Here is a 14,566-nt window from a genome sequence, read left to right as displayed (position 1 = left end):
TCTGCTTTGTGTTGTGTATTTTTTATGGCATTCATTAGTACAGTGTTGCAGTTCAGCTATAAGCTCCCCCAACCTCATTTCAATCTCTTGAGGTTTTAGGAAATCTCCTTCAGATCAGAAGCCAGGTGTTTCTTTTCCTTTGTCTTTCTCTGGTCATACAAGCCCATGTGGAGTCCTTGCTTGACCTCATGTACTAGACTAACGGTTGAACTGATATTCTTGTTTAATTAATATCCTCTCATTCTTAGGCTGTGGTCATATGAATGAAATTTAGGAACAGAACCAGAACAAATTGCTCTGTGAGGGATGTGTGCAAACAAGCAAGCTCTGCGTTGAGAAGGTAAGAGAGGAGGAGGCCAAGTACTAGAAGGTAACTATTTGAAGCTCTGACAGATTTAACTGCACCTCCCAGAAGCGTGTTTGCGACCATTGGAGCAGAGCAAAATGATTTTTAGGGAACATACCCAGTGTTCATAGCTTTTTCCAAATTAAGATAGCTTATCTTTCAGTGTCTTAACCACTTCATGTGTCAAACCTAATTCATTTTTCATACTGAAGGCATCCTCTACATACTCTCCTCTTTCGTACTTTGAAGGTTATTAAACATCTTCTAATCTAGTAATTCCTAACTCCTCTCTTCTCTCTTTTTGCAAGAACAAAATTATCACTGCATATCTTACAGATAACCCTATGCCTTGTCTCTCGCACCTCCCTTCTCCAGTCAACCCCTTTTCTTGTGGCATATTTGTGAGAATCCTGATATTAACAGCAGTTATGTATTTGCCTGAGGAAGAGAATTCACTCCTTCAACTGACAATTTCTAGTCTGCCCTTGGGCTGCTAATATAGTCATGTTATATAATGCATAGACGCTTACATACAGCCTACAAGGTGAACGGCAGCAGGCTTTCGAGCATTTGAAAGCCTTTTCAAAATCTTGAAAATGAATATTTAGTTATTGGAGGCCTTAGACCCTATCTTCCATCCGTAAGCATATCATGCATGCATCACATAAAATTAAGAGCTGTTTCTGAAATTATTCCTACATTATGCTGGTCTTGAAAAGGTTTATGTTTTTTCCCTCATGCAATTGTAATCTCAAGTGTCAAATCTGTTGCTTCAGTGTTGGTGGTGGTTTCAGAAGTGCTGTAAGACTTTTGGTATTTTAATTCTTGGCAAAGTATTGGTGTGCCACTAATGCAGGTGTGTTGACACTTGAGACTACCAACTGCATGGATTAAAGCTCTTCCAGAGTCCCTGGATTTCCTAACAAACCGATGCACACGATACAAATGGCAATTCTACATTGCCAGGTTAAAGTAAGCAGCTGCTGGACTTTTAGTATTTTGTATCTATCTTTATATATAGATATAGAAAATAAATAAAAATCATGTATAAAATTACATATGAATTCACTCATGAACAAAAGAGCTTAGCTGTATAAAGCACAGGCATCTTCCAGAGATGCTTAAAGGAACTGAAATAGCTGATAAAAGCTGTTAATAAATGAATGTTTCACACCAGTGCCAAATAGCAAATATTTACATGATACAGGCACAAATAAAAATATAACTTTGGATGATATTATATTTATATTAATAATAAATTAATTCCAAAGGTTATCTGTTTATGATAGGATTTCTGTTTGGTTTTAATAGTGCATATTTAGGTTCCTGTTCTACCCTGTTCTGTAATATATTCATTGATAAAATACAGGACACAGGAAAGAATCAATTACTTCAGGGTGCTACTGGACAATGGAGGATGCTGAATGACATCACTTCTAGTAAAAGACACTAATGGGGCAGTATGGAGTATAAAAAAGAACTATCGAGGAGCAATCAGTATTTCAGAGGATTAGGTCCCTCTGGTAATCTGATTAACAGGTTGAAAGCCTTTTCAGAAATACGCAGTTTCTTTAGACTGAGAAGTCAGGGTAGCTAACTTACCTCATTTCTATTCCCATGATTGTACTACACTGTTCAAAGGACTGACCTTTGTAGAAAATCAGCCCATTAATTGTGTTATGATAGCTAGAAGAGGAGAGTAATTACTTAACGCCTTAAAATAATGAGGAAAGCAAGCATCTCAAAATATAAAATAAAATAAAAAAATCTGTATGTCCTCCATCCACTAAGAGGTAGCACAGAACCAGGAAACAAAAGCACAGACTAATGGGCTACTACAGCTTAAAGAACACCAAGAAACTGCTCCGGAAGAACAGAAAGGAACAGAAGGACTTCCGTAAGCGAGAATACAGGTCAAAAAGCATAACAGCAACAAAGAAATAGATTAATGATCAGAACAACAGTAATAAGAAGTTACGTATATGAAACAATGAGAAATGTTATGTAGTGTAGTTGTAGCCAAATACTTGCATGTTTCTTTTTGTGCTTTTAAAAAGAAAAAGTTAAACTCCATTGAACATACTCTGATATTGTGCATTGGTTTCTCTTGTCTCAGTAAAGACTCTGAGCATATTGACATGATCATTAATAAAGCGGGGATGTAAAATATGTTACAGATTAAAAGGCCCAATTTGGCAAAGGACCAAGAATGCTCAGCCAGAGGTTTGTCCCTTCTAACTGCACAGGTTAGGAGCCTAATCATCCTCCACTCACTATATAATCAATGAAGAGACAGACATCTCCAGAAGCTAATTCAGGCCTCGCTAGAGAGTGATTTGTCTTATCATAGATCTGAATCAACCTCTAAAGTTTTCTACATCTCTTAACTTACTGTGTAAGGTCACTAAGCTATTAACTTTGGGCTTCAGCTCTGTTTGGGCGAATACAAGGCCTAGGAAGTTACAAAGCCTTATAAATTATAGCACAGGCAAATGTGATTTAGTTCAAATGTGTAATTTGTAGATTGCGGTGCTGTGTAAGATCACCTCATTAATTATAGTGATGGACTAAATTCTGAATACCTTGCATTGTGTAATATTTTGTTTCATGGCAAAAGTAGTTGTCCTGTAAATGCAGAGTTGTTATTCTTTTATGAAGAAATCCCACCTAAATACATGTGCTGCAATTTTGTGGTCTGGTTAAGGGGCATGTTCTGCAGTGAAAGTGGCTTATTTAGGTAAACACTCTGGATTTGCAGGTTCCTCTGCCAAATGGTACCACTCAAAGTGTTGGTGGATGAGAGGCCTGACAGAGGTTACAACTGAAAGGAGCACCATAGAGATGCAGCTTCTGATGATGCAGAAGATATTCTGCCAGTCCCACAAAATCACTATTCCAGGGCAGATTTCCCTCCTTCTGCAAAGTATAGAGTTGCAACTCCTCTCTGGCCCACCCATCTTTTCTGCTTGTGGGTAAAGGCAGGTATGAATGGGGAATTGAGCTCAGTGGAAGCATCTGTATGAGTGTTAATGATTCAAATTAGTTGGGAGACTTATTAAAATTTACTAATGATTTGTTTGTTTATTTAAACATGAATTGAACTTCAAATGACTTGGAAAAAGTAGTACTCAGTTAATACAAGCAGGAAATACACCATAGATTTTCCATTTTTTACCTGTCACTTAAATGTATATTGGCCAGTAATACTTTAAACAACATGAACCTCTGTCATTAGTACTGTCTTTTGCTTTCAACCCCAGGATCATATTGTTTATGGTGCAAAATATGATGTTTTAGTATATATTTACAATTCTTATGCTGGCATCTTAGGGGAATTTTTAAGTAATCAAGATCCAGTCAAATGTTTGATGTTGGATGAGGCACGCAACATGCGTGTATACCTGAGTCTGGAGTTTCCTAAAATCTGACAGTTTCCTTTTTCCATACGATGCATTGCAATAATAAACTTAAAACCAAGTAGAACAGTGAAGTACAAAACCTCCCTATTGTGTCTTTCCAGTGTGATACAATACTTCTACTACAAAAATGCTAGGGAAATGTGGTTTCCTATTCTTACTCTTCCAGTGTTTTTGGACAACTGTCATATGTCAGCTGAGAACTGTAAATATAATATTTACTACCTCTAGTGAATAAAGAGTATGTGGAAAAAGATGAATGTAATAACGGTAAGGGCATAACAATGTAGTAGCAAGGTAAACTAATTTTTGTCACTCAGACCTAACAGAAAGAATTTTGAGAAGGCACCTTTCTTTTCATATTAAAAGAAAAATAAAAAAATAGGTGCTTTTAGAAACTGAGGTAGCAGAGTGAACGAACTTAGGAAGAACAACGGAGAACGTAAGTGTCAATGATTCTTGTCCCAGATGTACTTTTAAATTTGGGCAAAATTCATGAGACTTAAACACTTTGATTTTATTGGTTCCCCCTTCATTTTGATAGTCGGATATAATGGATTGTGTCATCTGAATGGTGCAATTCTGTGTCTCATGAAAGAGGAGCTAGCCTTAAAAGCAAGTCCGGAGGGTGTCCAACAGCCCAAAAGGAGTGAGGCCACATTCATACGCTTGAATGAATGTGCCCCCTCTGACGCATGTGCAATGAGTAGGGAAGGCAAGTAGAAACAGGCCGTGGTTACAGGGAAATTAATTTTCCCCAACCTACCTATGTTTAATCTGAGGAAAATGCGTGTCTCTTGCTTTATGCGAAACAAGTTTTTATACTGGAGACTACTATGCCACAAGGATGGTCTTTGGCTGATCTTGCTGTTTTTTTCCTATTTAGACCAGCCGAAAGATTGAATGCACTTCCTCAGTATTCAGACATGACAATCCGTAGTAATTAGCTGTCCCAGAGCTAGATTATTAGTAAGCTATAAAAAAGTCTCTAATTTCCATCAACAAATACAGTTTCCAGTCATTATAGTTTGCAAGAATAGCATCAATTTATTTGAGATTTTCCTCTCCTAAGCATTGGTAGGAAGAGTTATTCCCATATGAATTTAGAAGGATGATTAGAAAGAGACTTTTTCAAGATGGCTTTAAAATGAAGCAGCCAGACATAAGAATGTAAATCATGTTCTATGGGAAGAAAAAAAAATAGATCAGGCTAAGAATGCAAATCATATTCAAGGGGAAAATTCAGATCAATATTAGAATCTGCCTTGTGTGACTGCAGTAGCATAAAATTATCCGCTGAGCTGCCTGTAAAAATGACAGTAGAGAGAAGAAAAAGATTTCAAGCAAAAGATGGCCTGCTGATAATTTGGCACAATTAAGCTAAATTGTAACCCAAATTGGGGGTAAAATATTATATAAAACCAGATGCAGAATACTTGTGGAAAATGTGAGGTACATTCTTATTTCATTGTTACAGCGAGATGGAATATGAGATGTTTGAGAGGTGGGGAAAATTACTTGACTGGTATTGAATTCCTAGGCAATGGAAGCATGATTCTCCAATGTTCAGTTAGAAAACAAGTCAGTGACCTCATTTTTCCAACATAGTGTCTCTCTCCGAAGGAGAGATCCCAAACTTTGGTAGATATATTCTGGGGAAAATTAATTTAGGAAAGGTTTTCATCATGATTCACAATGTTACCTGGAATTGTTAAGAATTTTGTGGGAGGAACATTTAGAATAATAGGTATTAAACCAAACCAACCAAACAATCAGTCATACAAACAAAACCCTGGCTACTTCAGCTTTCGTTTTCTGAACTGAAACAGAGTTGACTGACTTCAGCATTCACAGACTTCTCTCAGCCTCCAGTTTCTGCAGATCCTAGACAGTTTCCCAGATTTCAGAGGATATTTTTTCTATGGATATAGGATCCTACAAGTCTGAGAGCCTTACCTCCCATTTCCTTGATGATCTTGATGATACCTTTTTTTGAATTCGTTGTCAGACACCAGATCCTGAGAATCCCAGTGACAGATTTCAGGTTCAAATTCCTTGCTTTAGAGCTGGGCTCTGACCTCCTCCAGCTACCTGCACAACATGATCTCCCTGGACAGGTCAGCCTCCCTCCTTCTAGAGTAAAATATGTGATGGTGCATCCTGAAGTTGTAAATTTGCTGAAATTAAGATAGTGCCATGAAACATTTGCTGAATAAGTATTTTCTGAGCACCTTGTTGTGAGGTTTTTTGAAAATTTGTGAACAAGTGTAACGATAGGAGCTGCTAAGTTTAGGCAGTTTTGAAGGTTGTACAGTTTCAAATAGGAGATAAGATTTTCAACATATTTGTCTAAAATTTATTAGAAATGCTGTTTAAAATTATCTATGTGAATAGATTGGAATAAATAATTTGTTTAGTTAATCTACATGAAAAAAGAAGCTTGTTCTTCTTATGAAATATCCATCGAGATGCCCTTGATTTTAGCATTTTAACATTGTGACAGTAGCGTATTAATGGGAAAAGATAATCGTGACCTGTTCTGTGCAAGCATTCAGTGGTTGCTAGACAATTTTCTTCACTAATGACTAGTGAAAAATCATGGTCACATGACACTATTACACTGTATTAATAAGTGTGCAGATCCTGCTTGTACAAATTAAGATGCGTGTCTGAATTAAGAAATATGATTTCCAATTTCTCTTTCATGGAAAATATTCAGATTCCATTGGTTAATAAATCATATGACAAAACTAAGTAGCAGGAGCTTTGATGGTTTGAATATTGTGTAAAGAGCAGGATGGTTAAAAACTTACTTTGTTGAGCAAAAGGGTGTGTTTTGCAATGATTTTCATGCACTATATGTGATGTATGAAGCAGCGAGCCATAGTATAAGGAAAGGGAAATTAAGAATGCCTAGCTCCTGTGCAATTCCACACTGCCGCCGAATGATCACCAAGGCTGGGCCTACAAATTTGCTGGAGCAATTATTTAAAACTTCAACTACAGGCTTAAAATTAAAAATATATCTTTTAAAAGCTGATTTTGCTTCATAGCACATTGCCACTCTTATTCCTTGTTTACTTGGAGACTGATGCATTTGGAAGTTTCTGACTATGGCATGTGCAGGGCATGGTGGGAGAGTCATAGGGAACACAGAGAGTCCCCTATCTTTCCTTTCTTTGCCAGACCTTTGCTTTTAGAAGACAGAGAGATGCAAATGAGCATAACTGGGAAAGCGACTTATTCACAGAGAGCTGCATATAATCATAGACTCAGGAAATATGATGCATGTGAAAGATGTGGCCATCTAAGAGTAGTCTTCACACCTATCCTTAGAGAATCATAAAGATTGCCTCAAGCAAACCTTGTTTAATATCTCTATATTGAAAATAAAGACTGAAACGGACGTTTGGATAAATGAACCTAGGGAGAGCTGATAGGTGATTTTGTTTAAATTCTTTTGATTGCAGCAGAAATTAAATTTATTTTGCTGGAGGGTGACTTGCCAAGCAAAGCACATTAAATCACTCTGCTTCCAAGGGAGAGTGAAGCAGCAGATATATATCCATGCTGGAGAGGTAAGATGTCTGTTACATGCTCATTACATGTATTTATGTCTCAGCTGCAAACTGAAAAGTATTCATGAATTTTAGATATTTTAAAAGTGTTTCCAGGTATGCCTTTAGCTTTTCAGTTAAATCTGAGCTTGTACAAACTGCACATTCCCTCTATGCCTGCTATACTGTTTAATTTTTCACCCGTCAAGAAGCTGTGGGAGTTTCACTGCAAGACAATAGTATAGAGATGGCAAGATGCAACCAAGCATATTAAAGGATACGTATTCTGGGCTAATGACACAGTGACTGTCAGGTCTTTACAGCACGAGTCCTGGAAAGTGTCTGATCTGGTTTTGTGTAAATTGAGAACATCTTTGTAGGTTCACATTTTATATAAATGTTGTAGGACTTAGTGGCTTGTGTTGTGTTGTCTTGTTCCGTGGCTGTTAGTTTCCAGCAGACCTTTAACAACAAAGCTGCCACACGATCTGCATTTTCATGATGAGGAAAGTTTTACTGTGGATTAGCAGTGCTGATACAGAAAGGATGGGGAACCACCTTATTTGGGTCAAATTTGCCTTAGGTCTCTTGCCTTGGACAGGTCTGTTGTTTGGACCCAAGTCCATGCCCAGACACACATGTGTAGCGCAAACACAAACAAGCATTTACTTGTGATGTGAAGAGGCTAGGAAGTGCTGGGGCTGTACACTCCTGGCTGCATCTTCTACTGTACAGCCCAAACATCCATTATGCAATTATATTACTGCTGACATAGTGCGAGCAAGTTGCTTCAGTTCCTGTCTCTCCTAGAGAGCAGGTTGTGAGGGCGCATGATGGGAGGTGGGGACAGCTGAGCACTGCAATGTGGATGCACGAAGCCTAGCACACCTTGGAGACCATATATAGAGCTTTGCCCTTCTTGCCTGTCATGATGATAACCTTTTGTAAGTGGTATGCGAAGGAAGGAGATGATGGGCAGTAATGCTAAATTTCTGACTAAGGAATATACTTTGCTCGGTAGTGAAAATATTCCTTTAGAATCCTAGGAGGAACTGATCCTTTTCAAATCCAGAGAAGGAACTCCAAGCTCTTTTGGCTATGCATTTACTGCAGCAAATACATTTAGTGAAAATGAGAAGATGCACACCTTGAGAGTAAATATGGGAGGAACAAAGACTTGTTTCAGCTTATTAACAGTCTTGAGTGTTCAAGAGGTTTTAATCCCTAATTAGAAATAACAGCTTCTACAGTTCTCTGTCATATTGAACATTCACTTCAGGTGAATGGAAATTTTTTGTTTCTACTTTTGTGAGACATAGAAATTTTACTAAAACAACAGGACATTTTAAAATAACCTCAGAATTTAAAATTCTGAAAACCAAAATTTGTTTCTTTCAGATAGTTGGATTTTTTTTTAAGACATAATGAAATTAATAGGATTTATAAAGCATACCTAGATCACTGTATTATGTTGTTTTTCTTTCTTCTGGAGAAAAAAAGTTTTGTGCAGAAAAGTGTCATTGATTTCGGTGTCTCAGGCTGCTTCCTTTTGACTACATGCAGATGAGAGTGATATCTGCACACTCGCACTGCTGATTATACTGTCAGTTGATGATAAAACTGAACCCTCTGTGCCCACTCCAAACTGTTTATTTGCATGTGCAAATATTAGCATTGTAGCTGGCTCTTAAATAGTTAATGTTATTTGTATGATCTGATACCACCGTGGTCCATGCTGATTAGCATATTATGAAATAACTTAATGTCCTTTCCAGACATTTTCAAATGATGAAGCCATTGAAGAGAATCTGGAATTTAGTTTTGCTTTTCTAGATGGCAGCAATGAAAGAAATAATGAAAACATCTCTAATGGTGATACAAAAAAATATTAGAAGATCCCAATCAAATTAGTGGTAGAGCATCTGCAGGCGTATAGCCACTGCTTTCTGTCACAGGAAGGAAGACTTAGGTTTTAAAAAAATCTCTGATGCTTCTGAAACTTGTAATGTTTCCACGTTCTTCTCTCAGTCCACAATAAGCCGGGTGTTCTTCCAATGAAGTATTGGACTACAGTCTATCAGACTTATTTATATAAGAGGAGACTAGAACCCAGGGTCGTTAAAATCTTTTTGTCTAATTTTCTGTAAGTATTCAGAGGAGTAAGATTAAACTGCGAATGTGGGTAAATCCCACAGTATTAGCCTTAGGTTATTTGAAATCGAGGAGTCCCCCTTTCTTTACTAAGAGTACTGTGTAATATATTTACGGATGAGGTGTTACTTTGAAGTTGGGATCTTGTCTTTGATCAAAAGCATACAGCTTCCCTCATGTCTCTCAGAAGGAGACAGTAGTTATGTAGCATTGGTGTGGGGTTTTTTAATGTTTTGGACAGCAAAAATGACATTTACATGAAACAGTAATCCGGGGAATGTATGAGAGAAGACAATTTCAACTATGAGTTGAAACAAGCAGACTTTAAATCAAGCAGAAGTAATAGCATGTCATACTCACTTTGCCACCCTTACCTGCTGTTAATTGAAGTACTGATAAAGGAGGTCTGTCAACATTAATATGATGAAAAGTAAAACATGTGTTTAAAATTTTCTAGATGAAAGTACTGTTAATCAGTATTACAGAAAAAAGGTTTCGAGTAAATGCTCTTAATTCAGCATGCTTGTTTAAGAAGTGTAAATATACTACAATAGAGCTTTTTAATCCACAAAGGGAAAGGGCATAGAGACTGACAATGCAGTATTTTTTTGGTTCTTAAGGAGGATAGAGAAGGCACAATACAATTACAAGGAAAACCACTTGAGTACTGGCTTGCTTAGTCTCTGTAGTCACTCAGTGCACCAACTTTATCAGGGCTGTGTATTTGGATCAATGATACTATTTTTCTGGTGGTTTTATATTGACTGGCCATGGATTGTTATATGATTTTTAAAATGTAAATGTGAATGTGTCTATCCTGGGGGGGGAGGGAAAGGGAGTCTGGAAGAATAATATGCTGCATACATACAGCAAGGAAACACCATTAAGGCATCTCTGGAAATACTTCTTTTAATAAAGAGTTTCTGGCTTATTGTACAGCATGTAGTAGACTTGAATGTTGCAGATGGGCCAAGCATTGCAGGTGCTCTTTATGGATACATAAGTAGTGTTATCTTGGCTAACAGTGGGAATAAGTAGCTCTATTGTTTTATTTTTGTGGCATGTTAATGTAGCACAGACATTTTTTTTAAATGATTCTTTGAAGCAACCAAAGCTTCTTTACTGAGACCTGTGATGGCAGAGCTATCAAACGTTACAGCACAAACCACAGTGTAACACAAAGGTTGCTTTATCCAGGCATCGTGTCTCTTTCAATACGTGTCGTAATCATGAAGTGCCCACGAAACACTTGCTTTCCTAGAAAAGGGGTGTTAGGAAGCTATTTACTCTGTTTGCATCAAGTCTCTTAATGTCACCTAGTAGCTCTAAATAAGCAAAACTAGTGCCGTGTGGCTAGTTAGATGTTTATTGGTAAGCCATAATACTAGGGAATACTTGTAGCCATCAGGAAACTGTGGGTTTGGACATCTGCGTTATGGCAACTGCGTTCTCCCTTCAAGGAAATTAAGTGCCGCTGTTGGGAGCTAAACAAGAATGTCAGTCTCAGCCCATGTCACAACCAGCTTTATAGTTTGGCCAAAGCGAGGGTTCCCATATGAGCTTGCCTCCTGTTCAGATTCTAGCCTGGAGAGAAAAAGGGGCAAAGAATTAGGAACCATTCATGTTTCTGTATGATTTAATTTCTTTTAACTAGGAGAAGACAAAAGCATTTTCTTTTTAATATAACTTTTTATGATTGTTATGGTTTAACCTCAGCCGGCAACTAAGCCCCACGCAGCCGCTCGCTCACTCCCCCGCAGTGGGATGGGGGAGAGAATCGGAAGGGTAAAAGTGAGAAAACTCGTGGGTTGAGATAAAGACAGTTTAATAGGGAAAGCAAAAGCCGCGCACACAAGCAAAGCAAAGCAAGGCATCCATTCACTCCTTCCCATCGGCAGGCAGGTGTTCAGCCATCTCCAGGAAAGCAGGGCTCCATCACGCATAACGGTGACTTGGGAAGACAAACGCCATCACTCCGAATGTCCCCCCCTTCCTTCTTCTTCCCCCAGCTTTATATGCTGAGCATGACGTCCCATGGTATGGAATGTCCCTTTGGCCAGTTTGGGTCAGCTGTCCTGGCTGTGCCCCCTCCCAGCTCTTGTGCACCTCCAGCCTTCTCAGTCTGTAGAGCATGGGAAGCTGAAAAGTCCTTGACTAGTGTAAGCACTGCTTAGCAACAACTAAAACATCAGTGTGTGATCAACATTGTTCTCATCCTAAATCCAAAACACAGCACTGTACCAGCTACTAGGAAGGAAATTAACTCTATCCCTGCTGAAACCAGGACAATGATTTAGTATTCTTAAAATACTTAAACAAAAATGGTTAAAAGTATGATGCTCACCCAATCAAATGACGGTTTGTTGAAAAAGGCAAACTAATATATAATACTAGTAGAAAAGTGCAGGCAAATAAAAGAATAAGGTCCAGCTACTTAAATTTCTAGAGAAAAAAAAGCCATGCAAAGAGTGCTTGGATCCCATTCTTCCAGTTACTGTATTGTGCTGGGTAGGATGCCACAAAGTAGATTTCTGCTGGTGAAATTTCTTCAGCAGAACTGGACTATCTTGTTTTCCATGGTAATGAGTGAGCCTTATATGTTATATGAAGCTGCATAACTGGAATTTTCTGCATTACATAGTTCTTAGCCTTAAAACAAAATTATACCAAAGAACTTACAGTTAAAGAACTTCAGTAAGGAAAGGACAGGTAACCTTTGTCACTCAAATAGCATTTGTGCAATCTGTAAATCAAACTTCTAACTCAACTTTGCATGCTGTACATAATCTTTACGATATGAAGTGATACAGTGTGCTCAATATTTTTTTTATGCTTAAATATTACAAACACTTAAAATACTCAATACTCCATGTACCTTTTTAAAAACTTTGTGGGCTTCCATGATGAGTCTGACTTGAGATGGAGTTGTCTATCTGGAGCTAGGAAGCACAGCTGTGAAAGAGGATAGTTTGGGCTAACCAAAACTATCAGAGAGGGCATAGAGAGCATAGCCTGATTTGAGATGTAACAGCAATACTTTTTGGTTTTTCTCTGGACATTCTCCCTTGTGCTGACTTACTACTGCTTCCAGCAGCCTTCCTTAGAGTGTTTCCACCTCAAACGCTCCATCTGCTTCCCAGGATCATCTCCCTCTCTTCCCAGTGATTTCAGTTTTCACTTTTTGAATTCTTTGTCTTTATATCCTTTTAGTCTCTGTTATAATAACCCCATATAAATAATTAAAATAAAGAAAAAGTAATTTTTTTCCCAGTTCTGATTGGCAGCACTAACAAGATACTTCTGTTTTTTATCATTTTACTGTACTTTACCTGTCCTTTAAATTTTGGAATGACAACTACCTGTTGGTCTAGGTCTGTTTTGCACCTAGCTTAAGGGAGTACTGATCTCTGTTAATCTGTAATGATACTATTATATTGTAATTTCTTTTGAATAGGAGTTTCATAATCTTGAATTCAAAGAACTGAATACGAAGAAGTATCATTATTTCCAGCTATAAGTGGAAATAAGTAACAAAGAGAAAATAATCTTTGTTATTATTTATCTTTTTCTAAATAACCTGAAATAGTAACTTGTTCTTCCATCCTACACCATAGCCTTCCTGTGAGGGAAACAGGAAATGAAATGAGACCTCAATAATGTCAAAAATAAAGATGCAGTTAAAAAGCCTGGGAGTGTAAGGTCTCAGAAACAGAGGGCTTTTGGACCTTCACTTTGTGCTTCATAAGCAGAGCACACAAACTTTTACTCCAAAGTTGTATTCACCTCTACAACTTTGTCATAAGATTTCAGAGCTAAGAGAAATAGCTTTTGATATTTTCCTTTTCCACATCAATCCTCTGTCTTTGTTTTTCTTCAAATGCTGATTTCTTTATGCTTCTGGTGCCCTGAGAAATGTAGAAAAGCAAGATGCGAAAAGAAAACCTTGGAAGTATTTTAACAAAGCAGCTTTGGTGTCTCACATCCTGCCCAAATGTATGGGAATATATACAATGAAAGTACTGTCTTTGCATTATTAAGAATGCTATTAACTGAATAACATAATGCTTTATAACTTTATAACCTTCTTCCAAAATTAATTCTGAATTCTATAAAAATTAAATCAGTATAAATCTGTACCAATTCAGTGGAGTCATATATGTCAATTTTTTTCTTATTTACAGCAGTGTAATTCCTCATGTAATTTATCATGAAATTTATCTTTCAGCCTCCTGTTGGTCTTAAAATGAAAATCATCTAAGGTCTGTCATAACTGCAGAATGGTGTGTGTATGTACATCCATCTCTAGATAATATTTTTTAAAAGCCAATCCAAATACTTGCACTTCAAATGTCAATTAACCCATTGTTTGCAATTAACAGTGCAGAGTCCTATAACTGTTTACAGAATGCACATTCGCAGGACAGCATGGCCTGTGCGTGTCTGATGAGGACTGGTTATTTCTGTTCGATTTGTCATGTTTGAAGTATGATATATAGAGTCATTTCTACAATGTGAAAGATTTTGGAAAAGAGACACAATGCACTTACATGCAATAGGCTTAGATTTATTTTGTGTAATTTCTAGCAAGTGCGTTGTTACAAGATGCATGCTGGAGAATGCTCATGACCTATGCACACCTTGAAAATTAGTACAAAGCCAATTAGCAGAGAGTCACAGAATTTGCCAAGGGCTTTCTTTCTGAAGTGTTTAGAGAATTAATAAAAGGTGTTCAGGGTAGATGCTGTATGTATAACATGTAAAGTCAGTCAGCATTGTTCAGTTAAAATACATCTGTCACAGACGTAATCTGTTCATGTCTATAGACAGTCTTAAAAATTGCTGCGTTTATAAAACAAATAAAGCTCACTTGCTATTTAAATCCATTGCTTTATTTGATTTTTTATTTCAGCATCCTGAAGGTTTAAGAAGAACCAGTGTTTTGGCCCTCCGGCATTTCCCTTGCCTGCTTAGGAGTGCCTACAGCCAATACTGACTTGGTTGCAAATGTGAAAGCATCGTTTGTATGAATACCACAGATGCTTTTATTTCTGAGGAACGAGAAGCAATTCTATGGCCAATTCTCATGATGCTGATTT

The sequence above is a fragment of the Aptenodytes patagonicus genome, chromosome 11 (assembly GCF_965638725.1).
Source record: "Aptenodytes patagonicus chromosome 11, bAptPat1.pri.cur, whole genome shotgun sequence".
NCBI classification, from domain to species: Eukaryota; Metazoa; Chordata; class Aves; order Sphenisciformes; family Spheniscidae; genus Aptenodytes; species Aptenodytes patagonicus.
This window is presented reverse-complemented; position numbering follows the sequence as displayed.